Source organism: Rhinatrema bivittatum, chromosome 9, assembly GCF_901001135.1.
Source record: "Rhinatrema bivittatum chromosome 9, aRhiBiv1.1, whole genome shotgun sequence".
NCBI lineage: Eukaryota > Metazoa > Chordata > Amphibia > Gymnophiona > Rhinatrematidae > Rhinatrema > Rhinatrema bivittatum.
In genome coordinates this window covers 22721923-22736244 of record NC_042623.1, presented here as the reverse complement: position 1 = coordinate 22736244, position 14322 = coordinate 22721923, and the positions used below count along the sequence as shown (strand labels likewise).

At 42.0% G+C, this 14322-nt stretch overlaps 1 protein-coding gene across 1 annotated transcript in view; it reads right to left on the bottom strand.

Moving 5' to 3' along the window:
* The window catches only part of EXOC4 (exocyst complex component 4), a 779245-nt gene that overhangs the window by 175572 nt on the left and 589351 nt on the right, over positions 1 to 14322 (bottom strand). The gene's annotated exons all lie outside the window — the stretch shown is intronic.

The following is a 14322-nucleotide window of genomic DNA, read 5'->3' as shown; positions in this document are numbered from 1 at the left end:
CTACTATTTTTAGTTTCTGCAGATGGGATTTTCCAGTCTACATCTGGCATATTAAAGTCACCCACGATCACCACTTCTCCCTTCTTACCTATCTTATGGATGTCTTTAACCAGATCTCTGTCCAGCTCTTCCTTTTGGTTTGGAGGCCTGTAAACCACTCCAATATAAATGGACGCTCCGTCATCGTTTTTTAGGTCGACCCATAGAGCTGATGACTGGTGATATCGGTGCTAATTCAGCCTTTTATTAGGTATGGGTTTAAGGGTTAAGGGTTAAAAAGAGCCAGACCTGAGCTGAACTGGGCTGGGAAGAGGGAAGGGCTGGAAAGCTGCCGTTGAGCTCAGGGTGGGTCCCCTGATCTGAGGCGATGCAAGCTAAGGAGGCTTGTTCTCAGCCCAAACCTGCAACCCTGCCCCTGCAGATTCAAACTGGTTCTCAGCAAGTACTTCAAAGATCCGGTCCCCAAAGGTCCTTCCCTCTACGTTCCCCCCTCCTCCTCCCTGGAAATGTTTTCACCAGCAAGGACTGGACAGAGGAAAAACGCCCTCGATCCTCTGTTCTTTCTATTCCAGCATCCCCAGGACAGTGGCAATGGACCATCTGCCAATGGATCAACAGAACCAAGAGAGCTATCAACGATGAGTGATTTACTCATGAATCTATATGAAAGCGTGCATGCACATGTGTATTCTGCACTGATCATTTTTCCAAATGTTATGGAAATATTATGAGTGGGTCAATCATCCACACCTTTCACTGATCTCTTTTCAAGGTGCACTCACAGCTGGTTGAAGGACCCAGATACAGTACAGCACATCACATTACACGGCCACTTACATTCAGTATTGTAGAGATTTTTAAAAACTGTGTTGTCTTTAATTTGATGCGGACAGCAAATTGGCATGAATCCCCTGAAAAAAGTGAATTACAATTACAATATAGTAAAACTTCCATACCAATATAGCACTAACTGCCAGCACTCAAACAATAACAATCCTACCTATGAAAAGACAACATGGTAAATATGACACTAAACCCTAGAACACCACTACACCTCCTATAAGGAAAATTGAACAAGCCAAGCTGCTTTAGAACTCTACATAGCAAAATATCTTACCTTGGTCACACATGCAGAACACAAACAAACCCTCACCAAGCACAGAATAGAGAGACCATAAAATATAAAGAGAAACATGCAGACAAATTCAACGTAAAACCACAACAAGCCAGGCTCTGTGATTTTGATCTTTAGAATAGTTTCTATTATTTTTCCTGGTACTGAAGTCAGGCTCACCGGTCTATAGTTTCCCGGTTCATCCCTAGAGCCCTTTTTATATATTGGGGTTATATTGACCACCCTCCAGTCTTCAGGTACAATGGATGATTTTAATGATAATTTTAACTAATAGATCTGAAATTTCCTTTTTGAGTTCCTTCAGTACTCTGGGGTGCATATCTTATGGTCCAGGGGATTTGCTACTCTTTAGTTTGTCAATCTGGCCTACCTCATCTTCCAGGTTTACAGTGATTTGGTACAGTTCATCTGACTCATTACCCCTGAAAACCATCTCCGGAATCGGTATTTCCCCAACATCCTCATTAGGAAACACAGAAGCAAAGAATTCATTTAGTCTTTCTGCAATGGCCTGATCTTCCCTAATGGCTTCTTTAACCCCTCGGTCACCTAACAGTCTGACTCCCTCACAGGCTTCCTGCTTCGGATATATTTTAAAAAGTATTTATTATGAGTTTTTGCCTCTATGGCCAACTTCATTTCAAATTCTCTCTTAGTCTGCCTTAACAATGTTTTACACTTAACTTGATAATGCTTATGCTTTTTCCTAGTTTCTTCAGATGGTTTCTTCTTCCAATTTTTGAAGGACCATTTTTTGCCTAAAATAGCCTCTTTCACCTCACCTTTTAACCATGCCAGTAATCATTTTGCCTTCCTTCCACCTTTCTTAATGCATGGAATACATCTGACTGAACTTCTAAGATGGTATTTTTAAATACTGTCCAAGCCTGTTGTACATTTGTAACCTTTGCAGCTGCATCTTTCAGTTTTTTTCTATTTTCCTCATTTTATTAAAAAGTTTCTCTTTTGAAAATTTAGTGTAAGAGTTGTAGATTTACATATTATTCCCCTTCCACTCAATAGGTCAAATTTGATGTTATGATCACTGTTGCAAAAAGCAATAACGAAAGCAAAAGGTCAAGTGGAAAAAAGGATGATCAAAGAAGTAAAGTTATATATCAGTGAAAGAAGGGAGGTCAGAAGAGGTATAGTGAATTTGAAAGGTGATAAAGAGCAATATGTGGAGAATATTGAAGAAATGGTAGAAATATTAAACAAATACTTCAGCTCTGAATTCACTAAAGAAGGCCCGTTGCTAATTAACAAGACCATAGATGGGGATGGAGTAGAAGAAACTCCATTTACAGAAGAGAATGTATGGGAGGAGCTAGGCAAAATGAAAGTTGACAAGGCCATGGGGCTGGATGAGATACATCCCAGGATCCTGAGAGAGCTCAGAGATGTGCTGGTGGGTCTGCTGAAGGATCTATTCAATAGATCCCTGGAAAAGGGAATGGTGCTGCGGGACTGGAAAAGAGCTCTGGTGGTCCCGTGTCACATGAGTAGTAGCAGAGAGAAGGCCGGAAAATATAGGCCGGTAAGCCTAACCTTGGTGGTGGGAAAATTAATGGAGACTCTGCTGAAGGAAACGATAGTGAACTACCTACAATCCGGTGGGTTGCTGGACCCGAGGCCGCATGGATAGGAAGGTCCTGTCAGACAAATCTGATTGATTTTTTTGATTGGCTGACTAAAGAAATGGATCAAGGAAGAGCGCTCGATGTGATCTACTTGGATTTCAGCAAAGCTTTTGATATGGTCCTGCATAGGAGGCTTGTGAATAAAACGAGACATTTGGGAGTAAGCGCCAAGAAAGTGGTGTGGATTACAAACTGGTTGACTGATAGGAGACAGAGTGTAATGGTAAATGGAATCTACTCCAAAGAAAGAACCGTTTTAATTGGAGTGCCACAGGGATCAATGTTGGGACTGGTTCTGTTTAATATCTTTGTGAGTGATGTTGTGTAAGGGATAGAAGGCAAAATTTGCCTATTTGCAGATGATACTAAGATCTACAATAGAGTGGACACACCTGAAGGAGTAGAGAGAATGAAAAGTGGTCAAAGATCTGGCAGCTGGTATTCAATGCCAAGAAGATCTGGCAGCTGGTATTCAATGCCAAGAATTGGGGGGGGGGGGGGGGGGGGGGGGGGGGATGGAGGCAATCCAAAAGAGCTGTATGTGATGGGGGATGTAAGTCTGATATGCACGGACCAGGAGAGAGATCTTGGGGTAATAGTATCTGGAGAGCTGAAGATGGCAAAACAATGTGACAAGATGATAGCTAAAGCCAGAAGAATGCTGGGCTGCATAGAGAGAGGAATAACCAGTAAGAAAAAGGAGGTGCTAATGCCCTTGTACAGGTCTTTCGTGAAGCCTCATTTGGAATAATCTTTTCAGTTCTGGAGTCCGTATCTGAAGGGGCATAAAGAAAGGATAGAGGCGGCCCAGAGAATAGTGACAAAAATGGTGTGGGGTCTGTATCAGAAGACTTATGAGGAGAGGCTGAAGGATCTGAATATGTTTAACCTGGAAGAGAGGAGGTGCAGGACAGATGTGATACTGACCTTCAGATACCTGAAAGGTTTCAATGATGCAAAATTGTCAAACTTTTTCCATTGGAAAGAAATAGTAAAACTAGGTGTCACAAAATGAAACCAATGTCAGGAAATATTTCTTCCTCGAAGTACAGTGTCGTTTAATGATAATAGTTGTTTAAAGAGTCTGGGTCAAGATTGTCTTTTTTTTAGGATTGGTTTTATTACTGCTGTTTTCAATATATCTGGAACTTATCCTTCAGTTAAGGATAAATTTATTAATTCAGTGATAGGTGTACTTATTACTTCCTTTATTGCTTTGAGTGATTGAGTCAGTATACAGTCTAGTGGGTGATTTACTGGATTTAGTTTACTGATTAGTGAGATTATTTCTATTCTAGAGGTGGTTTCAAAATTTGACCAGTTTATTATATCTTTTTTCCCAGGTTGACAGGTTGGACATCTGTCTTTAAATTCTCTTTGATTAGGTTAGTAATTTTATTAGTAAAGAATTCTGCAATTTCATTACATCTACTTTCATCTAGGTTGTGTTTAACATGATTATTATTGTCTGTTAAGTTTTTTATGATAGAAAATAAAATTCTGGGGTTATGGTTAAATTTTTGTATTTTCTTTGTGTAAAAGTCTTTTTTTGTGTTATTGATGTTTTCTTATAGTAGGATAAATATGTACGGTATGCAGCAATGTTCGTTGCGTTTTTATGTCTTCTCCATGTTCTTTTCCTTTTTCTTGGTTCTCTTTTTGTGTCTCTTATTTCAGGGTTGTACCAGGGATTTGTTCTATGAGAATCTTTAAATATTTTTAGGAAGAACCAGTGGATCTTTAGGAAAATTTAAGATACGATGATTTCTCCCATGTATTTGGTTCTCTAATTGTTCCATTTTGTAAGATAATGATTGGTTTTCTTTAATAATATTCTGGTAAAGCCCAGAAAAACTATCAACTTCCTTTTTCAAAAAACAACAAGAAGCTCTGTCTCATCTACTGTCTTTTCGACTAATTCCAAACCCTTTTTATGGAGGGAGGCAACTAAAGGATTAATTTGAAGAAATAAATTCTCATTTAAGGACTGAATCGCATCCCAAATAGATTCTAATGTAATACAGTCCGGTCTTACCAAATGAAACTTCTGAGTTGAAATTGGCAATGTTCCGCTCTCCAACTGTCAAGTCTCCACGTAGCCTGCAGCCTCCCTGGATCAGACAGAGGTCCCAGGGAACTTCAGTGCAGTTCCAGCAATGCTCGCGGCTTCCAAACATAGGGCAGCATTTTCCAAACTGTCGCCCTGCTCCACGCCGCAAAGTTGTTCCTCGTGTCTTGCCTCAGCTGGATTCTCCGGGGCCCTACGATCTGTTGGGGACAAAGATGTTTGTAGTTCCTGCAGGGCAGCGACTTCTGTTTCCTCTCGACCACCCCGCTGCGAACTTCCTTCTGGCATCGGAGCCTCCCAGAGCAGATGAGCGTCCATCGGACCAAATACTTGAGGAGAAAGGGAAGATGTCAAATTGCGCTCTTTGGCGTGACGCTTCCTCACTGAATGCGGCACTGAAGGAAAGAGGTTGTATGGAGCCACTTCAAGTGCGTCCCATCAGATCCGTCATCCTGGATATCCCCCGGAGCCAGTGCTTTTTAATCTTCCTCTGTAACAATCACTATTTAGTGCTCTCTACAGCTGGACAACAAGAGACGTCTAATATACTGTTAATGTAGTTTTATAGAGAGGTTCCCTAAGTGTCTATATGTTTTCTGTTAATTACTTAAAATAAAATATTTATCATTTTCATTTTTGTATGATTTAAAGATGTACACTGTTATGAACTAGACAACCTGAGCAATGTTGAGCAGTTTTCACTAGTGAAAAATAACATTCCTGTGACAACTAAAATAAGAATGGTAAACCCTGTGGATGTGAAAGCTGGATATTAAAAACATAAGAACATGCCATACTGGGTCAGACCAAGGGTCCATCAAGCCCAGCATCCTGTTTCCAACAGTGGCCAATCCAGGCCATAAGAACCTGGCAAGTACCCAAAAACTAAGACTATTCTATGTTATCATTGCTAGTAATAGCAGTGGCTATTTTCTAAGTCAACTTAATTAATGGCAGGTAATGGACTTCTCCTCCAAGAACTTATCCAATCCTTTTTTAAACACAGCTATACTAACTGAACTAACCACGTCCTCTGGCAACAAAAGAGAACTAACACATCTGAAATGCAGTGTTGGAGAAAACTGCTCAAGATTCCATGAACACCAAGCTGAATAATCAATCAATCCTGGGCCAAATAAAGCCTACTTATTGCCTTGAGCTCCTGATGCTAATACAGAAATTGATATTCTTTGCATATATAATGTGGGAAAACAATGGTACAGAGAAGATGATCATGCTTGATAAAGTAGAAGGAAATAGGAAAAGAGGAAGACATAAAATGGGTTCAAAGAAGCCACTAATGTGTCTGTGCAGCAACTTTGAGAAGAAGCTGATGGTAGGTTGTCTTGGGGAGAGCTAGTCTAGGAATTGTCGCCAACTAGATGGCACTTAACCACCAGAATGTCTATCTAAAGTCTCTGATCAGATGTGTGTCAGTCTGCAAATTCTTCTAAACAAATAAAAGTGGGTTCATGTGTGTCAGTCTGCAAATTCTCCTAAACGAATAAAAGTGGTTTAGTTCATAGAAACATAGAAACATAGAAATGACGGCAGAAGAAGACCGAATGGCCCATCCAGTCTGCCCAGCAAGCCTCACACATTTTTTCTCTCATTCTTATCTGTTTCTCTTAGCTCCTTGTTCTATTCCCCTTCCACCCCCACCATTAATGTAGAGAGCAGTGATGGAGCTGCATCCAAGTGAAATATCTAGCTTGATTAGTTAGGGGTAGTAGGGGCAGTAACCGCCGCGATAAGCAAGCTACACCCATGCTTATTTGTTTTACCTAGACTATGTTGTACAGCCCTTGTTGGGTGTGGTTAGTTTGCCTTAATGCTTGAGGCAGATGTGCAGAGTCCTTTTGCTGCCCAGGAAAAAGAGGATCTATCTACTTTTCCACTCAGTGAACTCCTGGGGGCACTGAACAACTGCTTTATTTTAGCAAAACTGTGCAAACAACAATGAGCAATCACATAAATGAGCAGGGGATACAACTAGGCCATCAGTCTCCTGCTGATCTTTAATAGCACCCTACATATTCAATCAATAAGTAACTGGGGAGTGTGAAAAGCATGGGGGGGGGGGGGGGAAATCACTGGGTTAGAATGAATAAATACAAGTCAATTGCAGGATGGGCAAAAAACGGGAATGAATGCTTATCCTTTCCCCAGTAAAATCTGATAGGACAGCTGAAGCATTAACTATTAAAAATAGGTCCATTAATGTATGCCTCAAAATAGCATCCTTTTCATTCACGCCTACTGCTGAATGTTCTTCTGAGACAACCAGAACATTAGGAAGATGACAAAATACCTTAGATTCATGCTGATTTTATTGCTCTTTGTAAGTCAAAAAAACAAGCTCTTTAGTACTTCACCCCAACATCTCTCTTTTACTGCACCATAACATGTGGAGCGCCAGGCCCAGTCACCGCCTTCCTCTTACTTACCAATACACAGTCTACTCTAGCACATCAGCCCCCCCCAAAATGGTGCAGCCCAAAGAACGATCAAATCAATTTTATCAATTAGTGCCATAAAATGTTCTTTTATTTGTAAGAAAGAAGACAAATGTCATTTCATGAAAAAGAAAAAGCAACACAAGAATCATTTTCACTAGCCAGGTTTATTCTAGCACTCTTAGGCACCAAAACCATATTCCACAGGTAACAACTTGAATTTATACGCCTCCTTTAATTAAAAACAGGATCCCTGTGCGCTTTGCTATTCAATACTTCAGAAATATACACGCAACAGCAACAGTCTTTTGCAGGATCAGGGCTTCGTACCCAAGTCTGAGACTGATCTGGCAGGAATCGTTTTTGGGAAAGTTCTGTCAGTCCCATTCTCTGTGGAGCATGGTAGAGGAAAGGAAAGGATTTTCAGGAAATAGTAATTCTAGAATAATCACAGGTGGGATTGACTTACATAAGACAGACTCTGACCATTTCGAACTAGGTTAGTACATATAATTTCAGGTGCCCTGGGTTAGCTCCCTTCTTTCTTTAGGCAGGGCAATTCAGTTTGAATCTGCAGTCTCTCATTATTCCCTCTTATCATGGAGATTAATGTAAAGATTAATGGGAAACTGAAAAATGTCTGTTGATGTTTGTTTGTAGGTTTTAGAATTTTATGTTTGGTTTTTTTTTTATTTTATGCTGTATGTTTGTATGTACACTGCTCAGTCCAGCTTTATTTGTAATTTGCGGTTTCTTAAGTTTCTAAAATAAATTAAAAAATTGGTGTTTCTGCCATCCATTCCCTCTCTCATCAATGACTTCTCTCAGAATGCCAAAGTAGCAGTCCTTCAATATCACTGTCATAGAGCAAACACCAACAAATAAAGAGTTAAGAGGTTCATTCAGTCTGACCAGCTGCGATTCCTTCAATTTAAGTTGCTGCACATATAAAAATCCTTTCTGTAACCCAACACCACTAGCCCCCCCTACCATGTCCCTTACTTGTCTTCTGAACCCTTTTCCCAGCTCTGTCCTCCACATCCATCTCAAGCGTGTCCAAAGTCTGCCTCGGGGATGGCATCTGCTATCTGCAATGATTGATTTTAGTGCCTTGTTGTATGTATATTTTTGCAACGTTATTTATTTTCTTTTTTCGGTTATTCCTCCGCCTCTGTACCTTGCTCTCCATTAGGTACTATTCCTAATTTTTTCCCCTCGCTGCACTTGCTCCTCTTATCTTCTTTGCTGCTCCCTCCCCCCCCCCCCTGGGTTTATTGTATTTTTCCCCCTTTCAGTTATCCTGTAAACCGGCATGATGTACCCATGAATGTCGATATAAAAAAGTTAAAAATTAATAAATAAATAAATAATGAGCCATTTTCAGGCCTTGCCATTTTCAACTATTCTTCTTAAACATCCAATACTTAAGCTAGGCTCTCAGCAATAAGCGGTTAGCAATACACGCTCAAAGGCATTCAATAGGCTTACAGCAGTAAGCGGTTAGCAATACACGCTCAGTGGCATTCAGTATGCTTTCAGCAATAAGACAATATACGCACAAGGAGGAATAGAGCCGCGCCTATTACGGGCGCTCAATACCTGAACAAGGCCCACAAAATGGCGTCCTCCACAGCATGCCACGCCGCCGATCCTCTGTTCCTCGGAGACCAGAAATAAGAGATGTACGCCTTACCTGATCCGCGGCGCTTCCCGGCTGGAACCCGGGCGGTCTCCGGCTGCGGGGGGAGAGGGCAAGTACCTTCACCGCCACGTTTGAGGATATGCACCCGCTGCCTCGTCCACGCCAGGACCAAGGCGCCTCGAAAGCCTCACCCAAACCTCGCCCGGGGGCTGTGTCCCTGCCGCGATTCGGCCACCGGACCAAGGACTTACACCTCCGGGGGATCACGGACATCACCCCGGGAAACTCTACTGGGGGAGGGACCTTAGGGTATCACCGCAGGTGTGCGGGGCTCGATGTTGTACAAGTTTTAGTAAGTAGAAAAAGAAAAGAAAAAGTAGATTTGGAAAACACGCTCAGCAAGCGTGCAGGCTCTCCAAATTGCTTTGGAGACGGAAATTACTAAGTTGCTACGCTTCCTGTGGGGATATATATTCCCCATGCTGACGTCAGATCAGTCTCCAACTGCTAGCACGCAGATACTATCCCATTCGTTCTGAGTCCATCTGGCTACACGCCAGGAAAAGAAGTATTTGGGGGAGGAGTTAAGATGGCATCGTGAAGAGAGAGGAAGGTGTCTGGGCTCTCATTCGCGTGGAATTATTTTACTTTTGGTAACTCATGCCACATACAAAAAGGAAGGGTCGGCTTAGGGAGGTTTCCCTCTACCCCTCCCGCTGCTGGCCCCGTGCAACAGCGAATTGAGAACTTTTTCGCCCAGCCGGAATGAGAAACCCCGGTAGTGTCTGCTGCGGGTGTTGGTGAGTTGCACACCTCCCCCCTGCTAGACATGCATGTCACCTTGAGCCCCGAAGCTCCTTCGACTCCCTCTCCCCTGATTCATGTTCGCACTGTGGACCTAGATGCACCAGCTGGATATGGTTTGCTGGTGGAGCCGGTAGTGGTGGAGGCCGGGACCCGGCCCAACATGGCGAGTTCCGGAGGTGGTGGCCGAAATGGAGAGCTAGCGCCTATCAACCTGTTTCAGGAGGTGGTGAGGCCTAAGGAAAATCTTGGCGCAATTCAAGCGTCCACCCCGGCTGGGAAGGGGACTCTGTGTGGCTCCATGATTTGGATAAGTCCCACAGTGATTATTTGGCTACTACTATCTCTATATCAAAATTGGCTAAGCCTGAAGTCATTACCTTAGACCCTGGTTGGGAAGCCCTTACCTTAATCCAAAGATCTATTTCTTCGTTAACTATGATTATGAGTGAAAATAAGCATTCAGTTCAAGCGATAGAAACTGTAACGTCATCCCATAATGCTACGATTTCCACTTTGGATCAACGGACAGAGGCAATACAACTAGTTCAGAAAGGACTTGACAATGGAATTTAATAAATACAAAAAAGTTGGAAAATACGGAAAATGCTCTCAGAGTATTAAACCTGAGAGCTTTAAATTTTCCTTGTGTTAAATTTGCAACACCTCGAGATGTCTTCAAGAAGTATCTACAGGAAGTTTTGCTTTTTCCAGAAGAATATTTCCCTCCTCTATCCTGGATATATTTTACATCTCGGGAGAAGAAGAAAGCTGATCCTCTAAATACATCACAAGAGAACACTGATCCAATGCTTCATATGGATAATTTATCAGCGTTTCTGGAATCCTCTGGGACAGAGCAAGTGGAGTATCGTGGAACGTTGTTTATTGCATTTGTATTTCCATCCGACTGTGATTGAGTACTGAAATTGTTTCTTTATAATCGCGAGAAGTTGTTTCTTGGACAGAATATATCCAGATATTGCTAGGACTAACCAAGAGCATGGAAAGATTTTTCTTCAAATGGGCCCAGAAGCAATCAGTTAGGAGCTAATATGATGTGAATCGGAACCAGAATCGGTTCGGATTTCAGTTCCGATTCACATCTCTAATGATTATACAATACCCTTGTAAATGTGTTTTAAGATTTCAGAATAACAGATATGTGTTCTTTGAGCCCTCGCAATTACGCTTTTTTTCTTGACTCTCACTTGCCACAAAATATTATCCAAAATGAAAGTTGAAGTATACTGAGAATATGTACTGGCTCCTCTGTTTCCTTTAATGTGCGCAAGTAACTTTTGTTTTCCTCGCCCAATTTCCTGACAATGGAATTAGAGGGGTTGAGATTTAAGAAAATTTTATTTTCTTTTTCTTATTAAAATTGTATTTCTTTTTACTTTTTCAGAACTCCCTTATTCTGTATTACATTGATATGCTATATTGCTGTCTAAACTGGTTAAATTCAATAAAAATTATTTAAAAAAAAAGTAAAGAAGTATTTTCTGTTTTTTAGTTCAACTTTTGGGGCTCCTCAAAACTTAACGTCAGCTTCGGGGCTGGCATTAATTTTTGAGGGTTAAAATGTGCATGTCAGGCGCATGGTTATTTTTTGCATCGGGGGTAATAGCTAATAGCCTCATCAACATGGCATTTACATGTGATGAGCACTATTAGCTAGCCTGAATGAGAGAAATTGGTGGGTATATATAGAATAGACTGATATGCCAGTTTAGCTAAGAGCATTGGGAGCTAAACTGTAGCTGCTCAGAAGCATGGAGTTATTCGATATTTGGGAATGCCATTGATTGATCTGTTCACCTCGGTCATTTTTGTTGACCTCTGAGGTGAACGGCTAGATCACCAATGGCTGAAACACCCCAAAACCCAGGGAGGCCTTCAGATTCAGCCTTCAGGCCACTGGGAGGCAAGATATTGGCATCTGCCTTATCTTCATCTGAGGATCTCTGAGGAGAATTGCTGGCGGCTGAAGAAACAGATGCAGCCCAAAGACATCCACTCTTCAGTCTACCTTCTTCTGGACACTGATGGAAAGTGTCTTTGCCAGCTTATCCAGGAAAACACGAGTAGCAGCAATCTTTCGGGAAACATGTATAGCGAGGAAGACTGGTAAAGGGTTAGATGGAATCTCCTTATAATGCACGTCCTCTCCTGACCATAGTGGTATACTGAGCCAAGACCTCAATGATTGTGATGGTGACTGGGAAGAATTTTATTAGTTTTTTAAGGTTTTCACGGTCTGACACCTTTCAGTTTTAATGCTGCATTGAAATTGCATCAGCTATCACGGCCATTACGATATGTCTCTCAGTGTCTCCTCAATGTCCCTTCTTTTAGTCAGATCAGGCTTGATAAATCATGTGATTGCCTGTTTTATGTTCAAGGTCCATCTTTATAGAATGCATTACCACTCGGATTGAACGAAAAGAGTTCCTTTCTTAGGTTCAGGAAGCTATTAAAATCACTACTTTTGAAGCAAGCATTCAATTTATCAGAGGATTCTATGACTGCCTAATATGAAATGTGGGACCACTAATGGTCTTAGTCTATAGTACTACAAATTATGGTACAGTTGTAGTCCAAGGTTCTCCCTGGCCTTTCTTTTAGAGTGCCTTGCAGTGTTGCTTTGTCATATTTATTTTTTATATGCCTTGACATTTCAAGGTGCGATGTTGCTGTACTTGCACGAACATCTTACCACAACTAAAGCAATTGGCAAAGTAATGATCTGGCTCCAGGCAGCAATAGCAAATCGAATGTGAATCTGTGATGGTCATCCAGCACCCATAGATGTAGGCCTTGAAACACATGACAGCAAACTTCTTTGCCCCAGATTTCTCCATTACATTTTTTTCTTGCCAGAACGATAGGTTATGTTGAGGAGTTGCAGCAGAGACAGCAGCTTGAAAAAGCAAAAACAAGGCAGAAAACTCCTAGGCCAATAAAAGAGGCCAGACAACAAAATGTAGAGACAGACTTGGAACACATCAGTGTGGTAGCTTAGATGAAGCAAGATTGAGAAGTTTATGAAGCAGGATGTGTGCGCAGGGACTTCTGCACATGCTCAGTGAAGGCTTTTCTGAGCTCTGAGAGCAGGGTCCATGTCGGTGCCATCTGATAACATCACCCACGCATAATAGCTCATTCATGCCTGCCTGTCAACAGAGAATCTTTTTTTACTTAAGGAATCTGTCCCATTTTTAGTCACCTTCAGGCCACCTCTCAGCTGCTCCTTGGGTGGCCAGAGCTTTCCTCTTCCTAGTGAAAACTCTAAAAATTCATTCCCTCAAGCTTCTGGCATCAGCTTCTGTCCTCACTGGCGTTCACAAGCACATAAAAATTGCCAAACTGGGTCAGACTGTTTCCAAAAGTGGACAATCCAGGTCACAAGTACTTGGAAGGATCCCAAACAGTAGAGCTTTGGTTACTCTTGCCTTCCAGAAGATTCCCTCTCAGATCCCAGAATCCCCTTCTTTCCTGGAACCATTCCAAATTGCCTTTAACCTATAAGGCAACTTCAGCTTTTCCAACAGTAGCGTCCCTCTCACATAGGCACAAACACAATAAGATTCTTTTCCAGCAGCTGCTAGCTGCTTTCCCTTCAGATAATAGAAAGCCTTAACCCTTTAACAACCTCAGAGTTACCGACATGCAACTGCCTCTAAGGTGACTGGATAGGCAGTGCATTTCTGGTGTCTAGACTGCATGAAAACCTTGGTATTTCACAGTCATACTAATGTAACCAGCCGACAGCTGCTGCCTGCTGCTAACCTACAGCTACATGGGAGCACAGACATTAGGATAAGCAGGATGAGATGATCATAACTCTATTATGAGACCAAACAAAAATGGGGGGGGGAAGCTGAAATACAGAAAACCAACAAAATCTTGTTCCACCCATGTTGTGTTACAGATTTCTTTAGTTTTGAGTATTCCAAGCTGAAAAATACGTTTTCCTATTAAAACTAGCCTCCAAAGGAAGCTAACAATATAAAACTGGCGAGCTAAAGCAGGTGCTTCCATAACATTAAAAGAACTATCCAGAGATTCAGCGAGGATGCATTTACCTCTGTACGTTCTTCTGGAGTCTGAGCATCACCTGCAGGAAGCTTCCACGGTACGGAGCAGAGAGGAGGAGAGGAGAGGAGCCACGGATTACTAACCATGCTTTCCTTACAAACTTTTAAAAACACCCCGCTTCCTTTCCTTCCCGCGGAAGCTCCCGCTCACCATGTCTTCTTGTCCTATATAATATTCAGGCAATTACACAATTTGGTAGAGTTCTGTTTGTATTTCGTGCTAACCTGAGTTCAGAGACTCGGCCTGTTATGGAGGTGAACTCTCACTCCCTCCCCACTGAGCCTGCGGCTGGCGCCTCCATCCTTCCTAACTCAAGACTGGGAGTTGGCAGGGTGCTGGCAGCTCACGGAGGGTTTAAACCTCTCACAAAAGGACCGTCGAAAGCCAGATTAAAGGCTTTCAGCCTGCAGAGACTGCAGAGCTTCAGAAGTCAAGCAAACCCAGAAAGGCAACATCCATGAAGAGAGAGCAACTCT